At 42.9% G+C, this 16,263-nt stretch overlaps 1 long non-coding RNA gene across 1 annotated transcript; it reads left to right on the forward strand.

The window, feature by feature from the left end:
• Positions 1 to 396: 396 nt before the first annotated feature.
• Positions 397 to 10,457, forward strand: LOC111095654. Its single transcript, XR_005357653.1, has 5 exons — positions 397 to 755; positions 5,614 to 5,693; positions 5,773 to 5,873; positions 7,016 to 7,149; positions 10,279 to 10,457. It is a non-coding gene; the product is annotated as an uncharacterized LOC111095654 (long non-coding RNA).
• Positions 10,458 to 16,263: the final 5,806 nt, after the last annotated feature.

Genomic DNA, 16,263 nt, shown 5'->3' on the forward strand with positions numbered 1-16,263 from the left:
AAAAAAAAAAATAAATAAATAAAGCCTACTCTTCATTGATACCAGTGATAAGTCAAGAAGCAGCAAAACTAGTTGGAAGGTTACTACAGTAACCCAAATGAGAGATACTAGTGATTTGGACCAAAATGGCAGTGGTAAAGTGGTGAGCAGGAGACAGATTTGGGGAATAGTTTGAAGGTAGAGTCCAGAGAATTTAGTAAACAGCTGGATATGGAAAATGAAGAAAAGAGAAGCATCAAAATGACTTCCTGGTAGGGGCAGAGAGGGGTGGGAGAGCACCTTGAGTCAGCAACAGGAACCCTGTTACTTAGTAGTTCTAGAATCCTCTTCGTCATTGAGATGGGAATGTCTTGAAAACAGGTGAACATCTGAGTGGCAATCAGGAGAGAAGGCAGGGCTGGAGATGTGAACCTAGGAATTATCACCTTTTAGATGAGTATAAAGCTGTGAAACAGGATGAACTCTAGGAGGTGTAGTGAGAGAAAGGAGCTGAGGAGAGTCCAATGTATCTGGAATCTCACACTCTTGAAGATGCTCTGGGAAATGGGGATGGTTCTCCATTTGGGTGGAATGGTGGATTCACATTCTTGAGAGCAGGGCCCCTGTCTTAATCATTTTGGTGACCCCTCTGGGTTTTGCATAAGCCCTGGTGTCTGGTGCCGTCTCTGTAGCAGGAAGAGTCTCAACAAAGGCTTCGCCTGAGAACCTGAAGGAACACAGCCAACTCCAGGCTGAGTTGCAGCCAGAAACCAGAAGTGAGCTGACAATTTACTTTGTGTTGTATGTGGTTTCACATGAGTTTGGTTCTGCAGCCGGAATGACAATTATGTTGTGTAGGAGGAGGAAGACGGAGATGAAATTTTCTTAGCATCTGAAACTTTCAACTTTTGAGTGAACCTGTAAGTTTTTAAATAAGTCTTTTGCAGTTGCAGGGGCAGAAATAATTACCGACAATTAAATTGTGCTGGACATATAAATTTCTTTAATTTTTTTTTTTAGATTTTATTTATTTATTCATGAGAGATACAGAGAGAGGCAGAGACATAGGCAGAGAGAGAAGCAGGCTCCGTGCAGGGAGCCCAATGCGGGACTCCAGGATCATGCCCTGAGCGGAAGGCAGACGCTCAACCACTGAGCCACCCAGGCATCCCTAAATCTATCGATGAAGAATATCCAACTTACACAAAAGTAGACCAAATAGTATTATGAACCCTCTATGTATCACTTAATCCCCTAAACTATCAACCTGTGACAACCCTGCCCTATCCACACCCTTGTCCAAAAATTTTTTTAAGTTTTCCTCCTCCCTCTTAGGGTTTTTTGTTTTGTTTTGTTTTTAAAGATTTTATTTATTTATTCATGAGACACACAGAGAGAGGCAGAGACACAGGCAGAGGGAGAAGCAGGCTCCGTGGAGGGAGCCCGATGTGGGACTCGATCCCGGGTCTCCAGGATCAGGCTCTGGGCTGAAGGCAGCGCTAAACCGCTGAGCCACCCGGGCTGCCCCTGTCCAAATTATTTATTTTTATTTTTATTTTTATTTTTATTTTTATTTTTATTTTTTATTGGTGTTCAATTTGCCAACATGTAGAGTCCAAATTATTTTTCAGCAAATCTCAGACATAATATTCTTTTATCCTTAAAATTTTGAGTATGCTGGGATGCCTGGGTGGCTCAGTGGTTGAGTGTGTCTGCCTTTGGCTCCGGGAGTGATCCCAGAGACCCAGGATCAAATCCCACATCAGGCTCTTTGCATGGAGCCTGCTTCTCCTCCCTCTGCCTGTGTCTCTGCCTCTCTTTCTGGGTCTCTCATAAATAAATTTAAAAAATCTTTTTAAAAAAATGTGAGTATGTTTCTTTAAAAGATAAGTTTTTAAAACATAGCCACAATACAATCATCACACTTTTTTAAAAAAAGACTTGCTAGTGTCAAATGTCCTGTCACTGTTTAAATTTCCAATTGTCTCATAAATGCTATGAATTTTTGTTTTAATTTTTTTGGGGTTTTTAAAAACTGAGATTCCAAATAATGTCCACATCTTGCAAATGATTCCTGTTTTTAAAATCTCATTTAATCATAGATTTTCCTTTTACTTCTTTTTATAACACTTGCAATTTATCTATTGAAGAAACTAGGTTGTTTATCCTGAATAACTTCCAATAGTCATGGATTTTGCTTATTGTATCACATGGTTTATTAAACATATTCCTTTGCCCTCTGCATTTTCTATAACTGGCAGTTGGATCATTATTTTTAATGTAACATTTTTTAATTTGGAAATGCACCAAAAAATATAGAAAAGTACCCCCCAAAGGCACCATTTACTCAAAGTTCCACTATTTATTTTTAATACTCTGTTTATTTTTATTTTTTTTAAAGACTTATTTATTCATGAGAGACACACAGAGAGACAGAGAGAGAGAGAGAGAGAGGCAGAGACACAGGCAGAGGGAGAAGCAGGCTCCATGCAGGGAGCCCAACACGGGACTCAATCCCGGGTCTCCAGGATCTCACCCTGGGCTGAAGGCAGCACTAAACCCCTGAGCCACCCGGGCTGCTCTTAATCCTCTTTTTAAACACTAAAGTTCTTCTTCCCCTCCTGGAATCACACCCTTTAAAAGTAACCAGGATAATAGTTTGGGACTTGGAGCATTTAATTCCAATTAAAAAATGAAGGACAGTGTTATGGTTAAATTTTTTTTCTTAAGATTTTATTTATTTATGCATGAGAGACACACAGAGAGAGGCAGAGACACAGGCAGAGGGAGAAGCAGGCTCCCCTTGGGGAACCTGATACAGGACTCGATCCCAGTACCCAGGGATCACGCCCTGAGCCAAAGGCAGACACTCAACCGTTGAGCCACCCTGGCATCCCAATGAAGGTTAAAATTTTTTTTAAAGATTTAGTTATTTGTTCATTTGGAGGAGAGAGTGAGGGGGAAGGGAAGAGGGAGAGAATCCTTAAGCAAGACTCCCTGCTGAGTGTGGAGCCCTATGCACCGCTTGATCCCACAACCCATGAGATCATTACCTGAGCCAAAACCAAGAAGAGGCAGAGGTTCAACCAACTGAGCCATCCAGGCACCCCTTGATGGTTAATTTTATGCATCAACTTGACTGGACCTTGGAGTGCCCAGACATTTGATCAAACCTTATTCTGGGTCTGCTGTGTGGTTTTGGATGAGATTCACATTCGAATCAGGAGACTGGTTGAAGCAGATTGCCCTCCTTCACATAGATGGCCTTCATCTAATCAACAATAGAACAAAATAAACTGACCCTCCTTCAAGTAAAAAGGAGCTCTTCTTGCCTAACAGCTTGAGCTGGGACATTGGTCTTTTTCAGCCTTTGGACTCAAACTAGAACATTGACTCTTGAGCCTGTGTGTGTTTTTTTTTGTTTTTTTTTTTTTTTTACTGAAACTTACACCATCACTCTCCTTGTTCCCAGGCCTTTGGACTTGGTCTGAAATTACATATAAACTCTCCTGGCCCTCCTACTTGCCAACTGCACATCTTGAGACTTCTCACTCTCCATAACCGCATGAGCCAATTCCTTGCAATAAACATGTATACCACATATTATCCATGTATGATATATATATATATATGAAGGTATTGAAGAAGTCCGATGTATGCAAAAATCCTCAAAGCAGTAGGATTTGCTGGGCAAGTTCCACCGTGGAATTATGAGGGAACCCAAGATTCTCATTATCAACTTAGCGTTAGAAGTCTCACAGAGATGTTAAGAGAAACATATTTGGAGGACAGGGGCACCTGGCTGGTTCAGTCAGTAGAACACTGAATTCTTGATCTTGGGGTGTCAGTTTGAACCTCACGTTGAGTGTAGAGATTACTTCAAAAATAAAATCAAGAAAGAAAGAAAGAAGAAGGAAAGAAAGAAAGACAAGAAAAAAAACGACAGAAGCAAGAAAGGCAGAAAGAAGAAAGATACAGAACAAAGAAAGAAGAAAAAAAATAAAGAAAGAACCGAACTAAATAAAGAACGAAGAAAGACCGAAGGAAGGAAGTACGGAGGATTCGATCGACACGGACGAAGAAAGAAAAAGAAGGTTCCTGATAGTTAAGTCAGTTAATTTGACTCTCGATTCCAACTCAGGTGATGACCTCAGGGTTGTGAGATCAAGCCCCACACCAGGCTCTGGGCTCAGCATGGAGTCTACTTGAGATTCTCTCTCTCTCTCTCTCTCTCCTCTGCCCCTCCCCACTCCCCCCTGCTCCCATTCTGTATCTCTCTCTCTCAAATACATAAAATCTTTTTTAAAAAATCAAGAAGCACATTTGGGAGCCCTCCAAGGAGAGGTACAAGGTGAACGAGAGCTGCACGGAATCGTGCCTCAGCATGGCCACACTCTCACACCCTAGCTCTGTGACACTCCCTCCTGCTCTCCACCCGCTCTGGCTCTCTAGTTCTCAACCTTGGAATGCATCTGTGTCTGTGTCTCCTTGACCGCTGATGCATTCTGGTTGCCAGTCCTTACTCAAATAGTCTGCTTTGGGGTCTATGTTTATCTGCCTGGCTTACACGAGAGGCAATACAGGGTACAGTGGTGAAGGATCTCTGGAGCCATGTTGCTAACATTTAAATCCCAGCTCTGCCTTTTCCCTCAGTCTACAGACTTTTACTCAGTCTACTGATTCAAATGTTAACTTCATCCAAAAACACCCTCACAGTCTGCTCAGAATAAGATTCGACCAAACATCTGGGCACCCCATGGCCCAGTCAAGTTGACACGAAGTGTGATCTGAGGCAAGTGCCTTAAACTTTCTGAGCCTCAGTTTCCTCATCTGTAAAATGAGGAGAGGAATAGCAACCTACACGACAGTTATCAGGAGGATTGAAAAGATGGTGCATGTGAAGTGCTTAGAACAGGTCTGGCACAAGAGCCATAGTTGTTTTTCATTAAAACATAGGCAAAACATGTGGTCTCTGCTCCCACTGCTCTATTCCTCTGCTGAAGTAACCTGTGGGCCTGAATTTCAACCTCTCTGATCTCAGAGCTGTGTGCCTCACTGTCTCAGAGAGCTTCCCTGGGAATGATGGATTTCTGCACTTGCTAAGCTGGTTTCCTATCTTTCGCCTCCAGCTAATTGAGCACCTTTGCTGGGAGAGGACATGCATGATATCTGTCCCTGCTCAAGTGTGGGCCTTGAGGCCTTTTTCCAGCAGGCTGAGCTGACCCTAAGAATGGAGGGGTATTGGGAATACCCAAGCCACCACGGAAGGGACCTGGAAACAGGCTGCCACAGGCCTAGTATCTGCTGTGCTTAAGCTTCTCAAACCCGTAGGCCACAGGCACACCCCCTCCAAACCCGGGGTGCTGCCTCCACCTCCCATGCCTGGTCTAGATTAGGAGTCCTCCCCTAGACAAGCCTGGCTTGTATGTGATACCCTGCCCTGCTGTCTCTGGCCGAAAAGGGCTCTTCTCTGTTTTCCTCTAAAGGCTTTATTGACTTTTCCTTTCACATTTAAATGTGCAATCCATCTGAAATTGACCCTGCCTTTAGTTCAAATGTTCTGCAGAGAATGGAATTGAAAATGGTTAGCTTTCATTCATTAGACAGTGGTGTTCATCCAGACTATTTCTGCAGCTCCTGCTTCTTTACGTTCCAGAGATGACTTTGTTCCTATCCAATTCCCAGCCTGATCCTCTGGCCTTCTTGCTAAGCAGGTGAGCTTTCTATAATCTCTTCAAAAGTCCCCTATGGATTTCATCAGCCAGAGTTGGTTTCTATTGCCTGTAATCAAAGATCCCTAATTTTCATACCCACAGAGAAGTGAATGACTCAGGTCCAGCTTTCTGGAGTGAAGGTAGTAGAAAGGAAGGCATCTGAAGATATCAAGCGAGGAAGTATGTAGATTACTGTTGGTGAAATATTAATCTGTTATATTGACTTCCTCTATCCAGGAGACTAGACATACCCATCCCCAGGCCTTGCCTCAAAATTGAGCAACGTGGATAACCATGAAGTTGTGGCGGAGACAGAGGGCATAGGCAGACAAAGAGTACATGGACAGGGACCTCAGGAAATTGCCAATAGGCTACTGTACATCATCACAGGTTCTAGGCTCTTTGGGATAAACCAGATCTTATGACAGAAGCAATACCCACCCACACTCAGCCTGCCCTGTGATGACTAAGATCATCAAGGACATTGTGTATAGAGCCCGTTCACTAGGCGTCCCAAGCTCTGGAGGTCCGTGAAGGAGAATGTGAGAGAATGCGTTGGGCCTGAGTGGCTAGAGAAACATGATTTCACTATTGCTGAGAGTACCATGATTGCATCTTTGATGTTGCCTGCAACCAACGTATTCCCCAGGTTGATATCAGCTGGGACCACCTAATCATCCCACAGAGAAGGAATGGCAGATGCTATTTATTGCCTACTTGGCAGCTGTTATGAACAGAATGTTTGTGTCCCCCTCCCCCCCATTCATATGTTGAAGTCCTTATGCCCACTGTGATAATATTTGAAGATGAGGCCTTTGGGAGCAGTTAGGGTTAATTGAGGTCATGAGGGTGGGGCTCTCATGATGGAATTAGGGCCTTTATAAGAAGAGATATCAGAGAACTTGCTCTTTCTCTCTCTCACTCTCTCCCACTCCTAACACACATTCCGAGAAAGGTAGAGCACATGAGAGCACAGCACACCTGTTTCCAAAGAGGAAGAGAATATTTAACAGAAACTGACCCCTGCTGGACCCTGACATTGGACTCTACAGCCTCTAGTTGGCTAGAGCCCTAACAGACTAACACAGCAGCCATTCCCTCTCTTTCCTAACAGAACCCTTATTTTGTAATGGGTGGGAACCTCGGCAACAGAACCCCAGGGGGTGAATAATGATTTGTGTAAGACAATCATTGAACTACTATTCCCCTTTTTCAATAATGGGCTTAGGGGTGGGCACATCGATCAGTTATGGCCAATGAGATGGAAAAGAATGTTGGCCATTAAAAAAATCCTTTTTCCTTTGCCCCTTCCTCTTGTGTAGTTGGAGCATCAGCAGCCATCTTGTGACCAGGAGATAACATACGAGAGGAAGAATAGCTAATACCCTGGTAATGGCGAAGCCAAGAGTGCTTAGTGATGCTGAGCCATTTAACCAGTCCTAGGACTTCATGCTAAGTAAGCAATAAATGTACTTATTGTTCATATTTACTAGTCAGCTTTCAATTATTTGAAGCTGAATATAATCTCACTAATACTGGAGGCCACGAGACTTGTCTGCAGGCAAGCTGAATTCTGGAGGCCATTTTGCCAATACAAGACCACATCATGTCTCTATGCCTATAGTACAGGTTCTTGGCAAAAAAGGTGCTCTTCTTCCTTGGGGGCAAAATGCCATAATGACTAAGAGACCTAGATTTGGAATAAGATGCCTCGGTTCAAATCCTATCCTGACTTACAACACTAGAGATTAATTTTGCCTGTTTTTAGTCAGAACTTCATGTAAAAAATTATAATCATGTGAGGTAATGGATGTGTTAACTAACTTTATTATGGTCACCATTTCACAATATATATGTGTGTCAAATCATCCCATTGTATATCGTCAACTTACATAATATGTCAATCATATCTCAATAAAACTGGGGGGGAAGGGAAGACAAATTTCATGAAAATAACATATAACCTGTACTTATTTATGTCTTTTTTTTCTCAATCATATCTTTGTGAGTACCATCTATGCTGCTGCATATACTGATCATTCATTCATTCTCTTTGCTAATAATGTTCTCTTATATGAATAGAGTAGAATTTATTTTACCCATTTGACTGTTGATGAATACTTGGAGAGCGTCCAACTTTCAATGATATAAATAGCTGTTCCCATGAATATTCTTGAACAGATCTTTTAGTAAATATGTAAATACACATTTCTGTAGGTATATCCAGGAGAAGTATGGCTAGGCAGTAAGTCTGCACTTGTTGAGCTTGAACAGATACTGTCTGACAATTTCCCCAAGTGGTTGAAACAATTGGCACTCCCACTGCAGTTAAGACAGCTCCACTTGCTCCACACTCACATGTTTAGACATTTAAATGTACAGTTCCTACCCCACTTACACAGAACCTTGCCTGTTGGGCTCTGAGATGTGGCTAGGAGAAACCAGGAAGGTGAGGGTGAGGCTACCTCGGCTTGGAGTCCTTTCTGAAAGTACTGGAGGCTGACTGCTACTTCAGGTCCTTGCTGGTAAGGGCAGGAGAGAGGCCTTTGTGGAGTTACAGCCAAGCCCAGGGGCTCTGGGGCTCTGACTGGATCTCTGCAGGAGGATGACAACTCCAAGGCCTTCCAGGCAGAGAAGGGGTCTCTCAAATGCTCCTGGCCTCCAGCCTAGCTGGGTTGCAGCAGCAAGGGGACGGGGGTGCTGACCGCACAGGTGGAGTGTGGAGTGGACAGAGGAAGGGGAGATGAAGGGGCAATGTGACAGCTAGAAAGCAGATTCAAGGTAGGTGGGAGTGGGGGAGCCAGGGTACAAATGACTGTATTTCTAAGATGGGTGCAAATCAGATGTACTTAGAACTAGGTTTTTAATTTAAAAATTAATTCATTATACAGGCAAAACTTCTTTTAAACCACCACAAAAGCGGAAATAAAGTCTGTTTCACCTCTTAGAAATTCTGGCCCTCCAGGCCTCTTCCCCAAAGAAGACAAGTCCTCTAGAAGTAGCCTGATTACGCAAGCATAAACGCAGAGGGAAGGGTGAGGCACAGTCCCAAAAGACCCAGCCTCTACTCTTCCTGGTACTACTTTTTTTTGTTTTGTTTTGATAAGATTTTACTTATTCAAGAGAAACACAGAGAGAGAGAGAGAGGCAGAGACACAGGCAGAGGGAGAAGCAGGCTCCATGCAGGGAGCCCGACGTGGGACTCGATCCCAGGTCTCCAGGATCACGCCCTGGGCTGAAGGCAGCGCTAAACCACTGAGCCACCCGGACTGCCCTCTTCCTGGTATTTCTGTGTAAAAGAGAATAAGGGTACTTAATGTAAGTTTATGTTGCAAAGTTGGGGTTGCTATTATCCATACTAATCATAAGTAATAAATCTCTATGTTGAAATGAAATTGGCTTTTGAGTAGAAGTCAGATGTGTCTGGATGTGCCCCTGTGGCTAAGGAGTTCTGTGATCTTGGGCAAGTCACTTACCTCCCTAGACCTATTTCCTTATGTTTACAATGGAAAAATGGATTGGGTTATCTACAGAATTGTAAGATGATGTGTGCGGTTACAGGTCAAAAAGTTTGTAGTATTTGTTATGGCAGCAATAGGAAACTACTATACTGTGCAAATGCCCATGACAGGGTGTTTCCAGCAGAGGAGGCGCTCTATTAATCAGGTGGACTAGATGACCCATTTTTTGGTATGTCAGTCAGCCTCTTTCTCTAGCCACCCCCATGCTAGTTTGATGTGTATATGTAGTTACTTAATTCTCACACCACATTTATGATAACAGTACTATTATTATTTTCCCTATATTATAGGTGAAGAGAGCAGGTACAAGGAGGTTAAGCAAATTGGTCAGTCATATAGTAGAACCAGGATTTGAACCAGGTCATCTGATCCTAGTATTGTACTATCCAATATGGTAGTCACTGGCCATATATGGTCATTTAAGTTCAACAACTATGGGACACCTGGGTGGCTCAGCAGTTGAACGTCTGCCTTTGGCCCAGGGCATGATCCCGGGGTCGGGGATCGCGTTCCGCATCGGGCTCCCTGTGAGGAGCCTGCGTCTCTCTCTGCCTATGTCTCTGCCTCTCTCTCTGTGTCTCTCATGAATGAATAAATTAAAAAAATTAAAAATAAGTTAAACATTAACAATTTAGTTTCTGTCACCAATATGCCCTTCCAAAATCACTCGCTAATTTCATGTCAATCTCTAAATGAGATCACAGCATGGCTTAGACTCTTCTCCAAGCCCCTAAATAGCTATTCTTTATGGCTGCTTTGAGTTCTGCATGTTCTTCCGATTCCTCAGAATGTGTTACTGACACACAAAGAAACCCTTACAACACTGATGTTGAGACTTGGGAGCTGATAACCTGTGCCAAGTATCAAGGAGCTGGGAGGACTAAAACAGGTTGGCATGTCTTATGTGCTTAGTACTGTGGCAGGTGGTAGTCGGAGGAGGGTGGAGGGAGATACCAAAGATACATATCATAAACCATTGTCCTCAAGAGATGAAAACACAGAACTACTTCATTCATCCCACAAATAGTTATCAAGTGACTACTATGTTCTTGCCATTGTCCTAGGCATTGGGAATTTAACAGTGGATAAAACAGACATGGTTCCTGACTCTGTGGAATTTACTACATTCTTTCCTGGGATAAAGAAAGACATCAAGCAAGAAATGACAAGTCTGATATATGTGAGGAAATGCAAAGTATGGGATGCTTCAGAATAAAATAGTGAGTTGATAATATAAATGTTCCAGGAATTTATGAATGAGATATAGCCATGTACAATAAATAATAGGTCATGTTTTTACTTTAGGTAAGTGGTAGTCTTTGTAAGGTCTTCAGTAGGGTGGTGACATGTTGGCCAGAGGTGTTTCAAGAAGGTGGTACGTCTTAGAGGTTAGGCATTTTGGAGTCAGGGTGATATTAGATTTAAATCCTGCCTCTGCCACTTACTAGCTTTGTGAACTCAGTTTTATCATCTCTAATTGGAATAAGTATAGTAGTCTCTACCTCAGGGTTTTTTTTTTATGATAGTCATACAGAGAGAGAGAGAGAGAGAGAGGCAGAGACATAGGCAGAGGGAGAAGCAGGCTCCATGCACCCAGGAGCCTGACGCGGGACTCGATGCCCGGTTTCCAGGATCGCGCCCTGGGCCAAAGGCAGGTGCCAAACCGCTGCGCCACTCAGGGATCCCCCTACCTCAGGTTTTTTAAAAGAATGAATTATTATAATGTAAATAGTTGTTCTTACTATTATTATTTATTAGATCCTTTGATAATTATGTAGAAAATGGGATTGAGAGGATTAGATCCTTAGAAAGATCAACTAGTAGGCTTTTGAAGTGGCCTTGGCAAGAGACAAACTAGGGCAGTGGCTGTGCAGAGAAAGAAAGTTAGAAGTATTTAGAAAGTTGGAGTTTAAGTGTGTACCAGAAATTGCACTCGAGAGAACTGAAAGCATGTCTATGCAAAATTTCGTATTAGTCAGGGTTCTCCAGAATAACAGAACCAATAGGATGTACAGTAATATATATAAGAGGATATTTATTATAAGAATTGGCTCACATCGTTATAGAGGCCAAGAAGTCTCTCAGTCACCTATCTGCAAGCTAGACAACCAGGAAAGCTGGTAACAAAATTTAGTCCAAGTCTGAAGGCCTGAGAATCAGAACCAAAATGTAAGCCCCTGTTGGAGCTGAAAGGCCCAAGAACCAGGAGCTCCAAGTCCGAGGGCAAGGGAGGACGAATGTCTCAGCTCAGGCAGAAAGAGCAAATTCTCCAGGCCTCTGCCCTTTTGTTCTATTCAGGGCCTTGACAGATTGGGTGATGCCCACTCCTATAAGTGAGGGCATCTTTATTCAGTCTACTGATTCAAATGCTAATCTCAAAAAAAAAAAATGCTAATCTCTTCCAAAGACACCCTCACAGACACACCCAGAAATAATGTTTTACCAGTTATCCTTATCTCAGTCAAGTTGACACATAAAGTTTATCATCACAAATGTTAATAGTAGCATTATTCTTAATAGACAAATATTAGGAACAACCCAAATGTCCATCAACTTATGAATGATAGATGAGGTATATCCAAACTATGGAATATTATTCAGTCATAAAAAAGGGATGAAGTACCAATATATGCTGTAACATAAAGGAAACATGAAAACATTAAACTAAGTGAAAGGAGCCAGATGCAAAAAGCTTTAAGTCATATGATTCCATTTACATTAAATGTCCATGGGACACCTGGGTGGCTCAGCGGTTAAGTGGCTGCCTTCAGCCCAGGACATGATCCTGGAGTCCCAGGATCGAGTTTCACATTGGGCTTCCTGCATGGAGCCTGCTTCTTTCTCTGCCTGTGTCTCTTCCTCTCTCTCTCTGTGTCTCTCATGAAAAAATAAATAAAATATTTAAAAAATATATATTAAATGTCCAGTATAGACAAATCCATAAAGACAAAAAATAGGTTAGTGCTGTTACCAGAGACTTGGAGGAATAGGGCATGGGGAATGACTACTAATAGGTTCAGGATTTGGTAATGGAGTCAGGAAAATGTTCTGAAATTAGTAGTGAGAGGTGCACAATTTTATGAATATACTAAAAAAAAACCTGAATTGAATGCTTTGAAAGGGTGAGTCTTACGGCAGGTGAATTATATTTCAATTTAAAAATTAAATAGAAAAAAATTAGTATAACAGGGTGACAGAGATAAGAGACTATCTGTGCCAAGAGATCCTTATTTCTAAAGACATTGGTAATATCTATTTAGTCTTTACGGTAATGAAAAGGATTGTATTGAGCACTTGCTATGTGTCAAGCAATGTTCTAAGAACTTAATATGTATTAATTCATTTAATGTCCACAACAACCATATGAACTAGTGTTATTAGTTCCTGAAGGAACTGGATCTCAGAGAGGTTATTTTTTATTTTTTTAAATAGAATTTTTTTTAATGTTTTATTTGTTTATGATAGTCACACACAGAGAGAGAGAGAGAGAGAGAGAGGCAGAGACATAGGCAGAGGGAGAAGCAGGCTCCATGCACCGGGAGCCCAAAGTCGGACTCGATTCCGGGTCTCCAGGATCGCACCCTGGGCCAAAGGAAGGCGCTAAACCACTGCGCCACCCAGGGATCTCTCAGAGAGGTTATATAACTTGTCCTTGGTCTACACAACTAGTATGTGGTGTAGGATTTGAATCCACAAAATCTAGCCCTATAAGAAACCACTATATTATAAACTCTCTTATTGAGATGAAATACCTAATCTTTGCTCTAACCCCCCATTTGCACCAGTAGGTGTCACTGTGTTGATCAAGGATGATGCATTTTATCTCTGTGGATGGCCCTAGTGTCTGACCTGGGACCATGGTTCTCAGTTTTCCTTAATTCTTTCAAAGTCCTTCATGCCTCCATCCATTTATCCACCATTCCCATCCTTTGGCCAAAAACTCAAGAACTGCAATTGGATTCGGAAGAATATTCTTAATACAGCACATCTCCCAGACCACACGGCTACTCCTCCAAGGGAAGAGAGGAGAGAGTAGAGGGGAAGGGAGAGAAGGAGGAAGGAGGGAGAGGACAGGTGGGGATGGAAGAATTTAGAGGGGAAGGTTTCCTGGTCTTTCACTGTCACGCCCACCACCTGGAGTGCATCCTCAGTTAAGGTTTTCTTGATGAATATCAGAACTTTCCCTTTGAATTATGAACATTGTTCTATCCCAATTGGCCCTTAAGAGCCAGTCTGACAGTGGGTCAGCTTCCTAGCCTGACTCTGTTGTTCTCCATGTGCTGTCCCCTCCCAGCACCACCTGCCTGAGTTGGTAAGGCCCCAGAATGCCTGGAATCTCAGGTTGTCCAAGTCAGGCCCAGAGTTTGGGCCTCATTTCCTGTCCTTTCTTTATTAGCCCCAAATGCAATGAGTGTAATTATCCTGGGAGACCATCACAGGTTCCAAGAGAGTTTCCTGCCTTCTTGCTCCCTCCCTGGGTTCTCAGGGAAACAACACAGCAGCAGTTTGTCCCTTGCCTCCTCTTGCATGCCTCCCTATGATCCTCTGTGCCCTCTTCCCTAACCTGGTCCTGCCCATTCTATGCCACCGTGGACTGGACCTTCCCCTTCCCCTCCCAAAAAAAACCCATCCTACCCTTTGGCTTATTCTCTGGCGGTGACAAGAATGGGTCATGGTTAGAATAACCAGCCAACACTCACAGTACTTGCAATGAACCCAACATTGATCTAGAATCTTTAGGAAGCTGTTAAAGCCCTACCAACAATCCCTTGCTGTAGACACCACTGTATCATCTCTATTTACTGAGGAGAAAATGAAGCACAGACAGGTTGTGGCTGAGGTTACAGAGCAGGTAATGAGAGCTGAGATTTGAAGCCATATGGGTACAGCTTCAGAGACCAAGCCCTCATCCTCCCAAGCCTTGCTCCTAGGGTATCCTCCCTGGCTGACAAGTTTGTATTCTAATGAGGCCTTTCAGGATACCAGGTCTCCACTCAAACATGTGACTAAAGGTGACTAGATTTGTTGGAGTGAGTTTAGGGACAGGCCCTCTCAGGCTAGCTCCACCTTGTGGTTAATGGGTCTGCCAATTAACATTTTCTCATTGCCCTCAGATGCTAATTGAAGTTCTTAATGATGACCCTGAGGCATTACAGGTTCCTGAAACTGCCTTGTGAATCATCAAAGATGAAGCTGTGCCCTGCCTGGTTCATTTATTCAACAAGTACTTACTGGGTGCCTATCACCAGGCACCCAATATTGGCACCCTGCCTTCATCAAGCTGTAGTTTGATGGGAGAAATAATGTTAATCAAACAACCATGCAGTAAGCAGGAGATTGCAGCTGTCACAAAGGCAACTTCAGGAGGGATGCCTGGTGCTCTGAGAGCATAATAAGGGTCTGATGGATCAGGGAGTCAGGAAAGCCTGAGGAGGAATTGACTGAGTGGAGATCTTGAAGCAGGAGGATTAACTAGTTGAAGAGAAGGAAGAACATTCTGGCTGGGGAGAACACACAAAGCCCTCCTATGGTGGGGGGGGGGGCAGGGGGAGCATGGCAAATAGGAGGCCAGTGTAACTGGAATAAAGAGGAGAAGGAAGACACTAGAAAAGGCTGGTAGGCCTGACTACACAGGACTCTGGAAGCCCTGTAAAAGTTTTGCTTTATCTTAAGACTGAGGGGAAGCACAGAAGGGTTTGATCAGATTTACATTTTAAACCCCTCACTCGAGGGGATCCCTGGGTGGCTCAGTGGTTTAGCCCCTGCCTTCGGCCCAGGGAGTGATCCTGGAGTCCTGGGGAGTCCCACATCAGGTTCCCTGCATGGAGCCTGCTCTCCCTCTGCTTATGTCTCCTGCTTATGAAGGAAACAGTCAATCAGGGTCTGTGTGTGTGTGTGTGTCTCATGAATGAATAAATAAAAAAATAAAATAAATAAATAAATAAACCCCTCACTCTAGCTGAAGTGTGGAGAAGAACTGCTAAGAGTAATTTTTTTCTGTTTCAATGCCAACCATTTCTGGACATGAAGGATGACAGATGTTGTAATTGGTCTCCCACCTTCTGTTTTTGGTCTAGAGGATTGCATATTGCCATGTTGGCTAGACTGGATACATCTGGGACAGGAAGCTTTCTAGGCCAGAGCCACCTACTTTTTGGTTTTGGGTGAGTGAGTTGCACAGTCACTTACTAGAAGGTAGATTTTGAAAAGATTCACAATCATCCTGCCTAGTTCTTTTTACATAAATATACTATGCTTGGTGTTGTTTTATAAAAATGCTGCCTCATTTAACCCTCACCACAGTCCTGGGAGGGAAATGTTATTATTATTCCTGTCATACAGGTTGAGAAACATTAAATAACGTGTTCAGGTAATTCCACTACCAAATGCCCAGGAAAAGGACTCAAGGCTTCTGGTTTCCAAGTCCACCCCCAAACTCCTTCCTTAAATAAACCCATGCCAATGGCAAGTTGAGCCCTACCTACAGATTCCTTCCTTAAAGAGTACACTGTTGTAAGCAATTTTCACTACTACCACACCTACCCTGAACTCTAGGAACAGTTACCAAAGAGAAGAGGCACACCTTCCTCTTTCTAGTTACCTGCTTGCTCACTGGGGTGTGCCAGCAGGCCTCTTCCATCCTCTAAAGGCCTGCCAAGCAGCCAAGCATAAAATTGGCCTAAAAATAATCTTTCTAGGCAGGTGATTAACACCTGTCTTTTCTCCTCCAGTTTTATTCAAGTAGCCTAGTAACTAATAGTACAAGTTTATCAAAACAGTTACAGTTGATGCCTTAAAAGCTTTAGTGCTCCATGAAGTTCAAGACAAATTACCTTTAAAATGCAGTTCTAATACCCTACTTAGGAGATATTTTTTCCTAGCAACACACTTGGACTGCAAATAACTTTTGCCTAGAGAAACGTCAGTATTGTCAAAAACAATGACATTGATTTTTCCCCCCAATGTTCTACATTTTCTCTTTTTCAAATGAGTAAGAGGATAAATCAGACAGGTTCTTAGAACTCGTACCTTTGTAGGAGGTGTGGGGG

The sequence above is a fragment of the Canis lupus genome, chromosome 4, assembly GCF_011100685.1.
Source record: "Canis lupus familiaris isolate Mischka breed German Shepherd chromosome 4, alternate assembly UU_Cfam_GSD_1.0, whole genome shotgun sequence".
NCBI classification, from domain to species: Eukaryota; Metazoa; Chordata; class Mammalia; order Carnivora; family Canidae; genus Canis; species Canis lupus.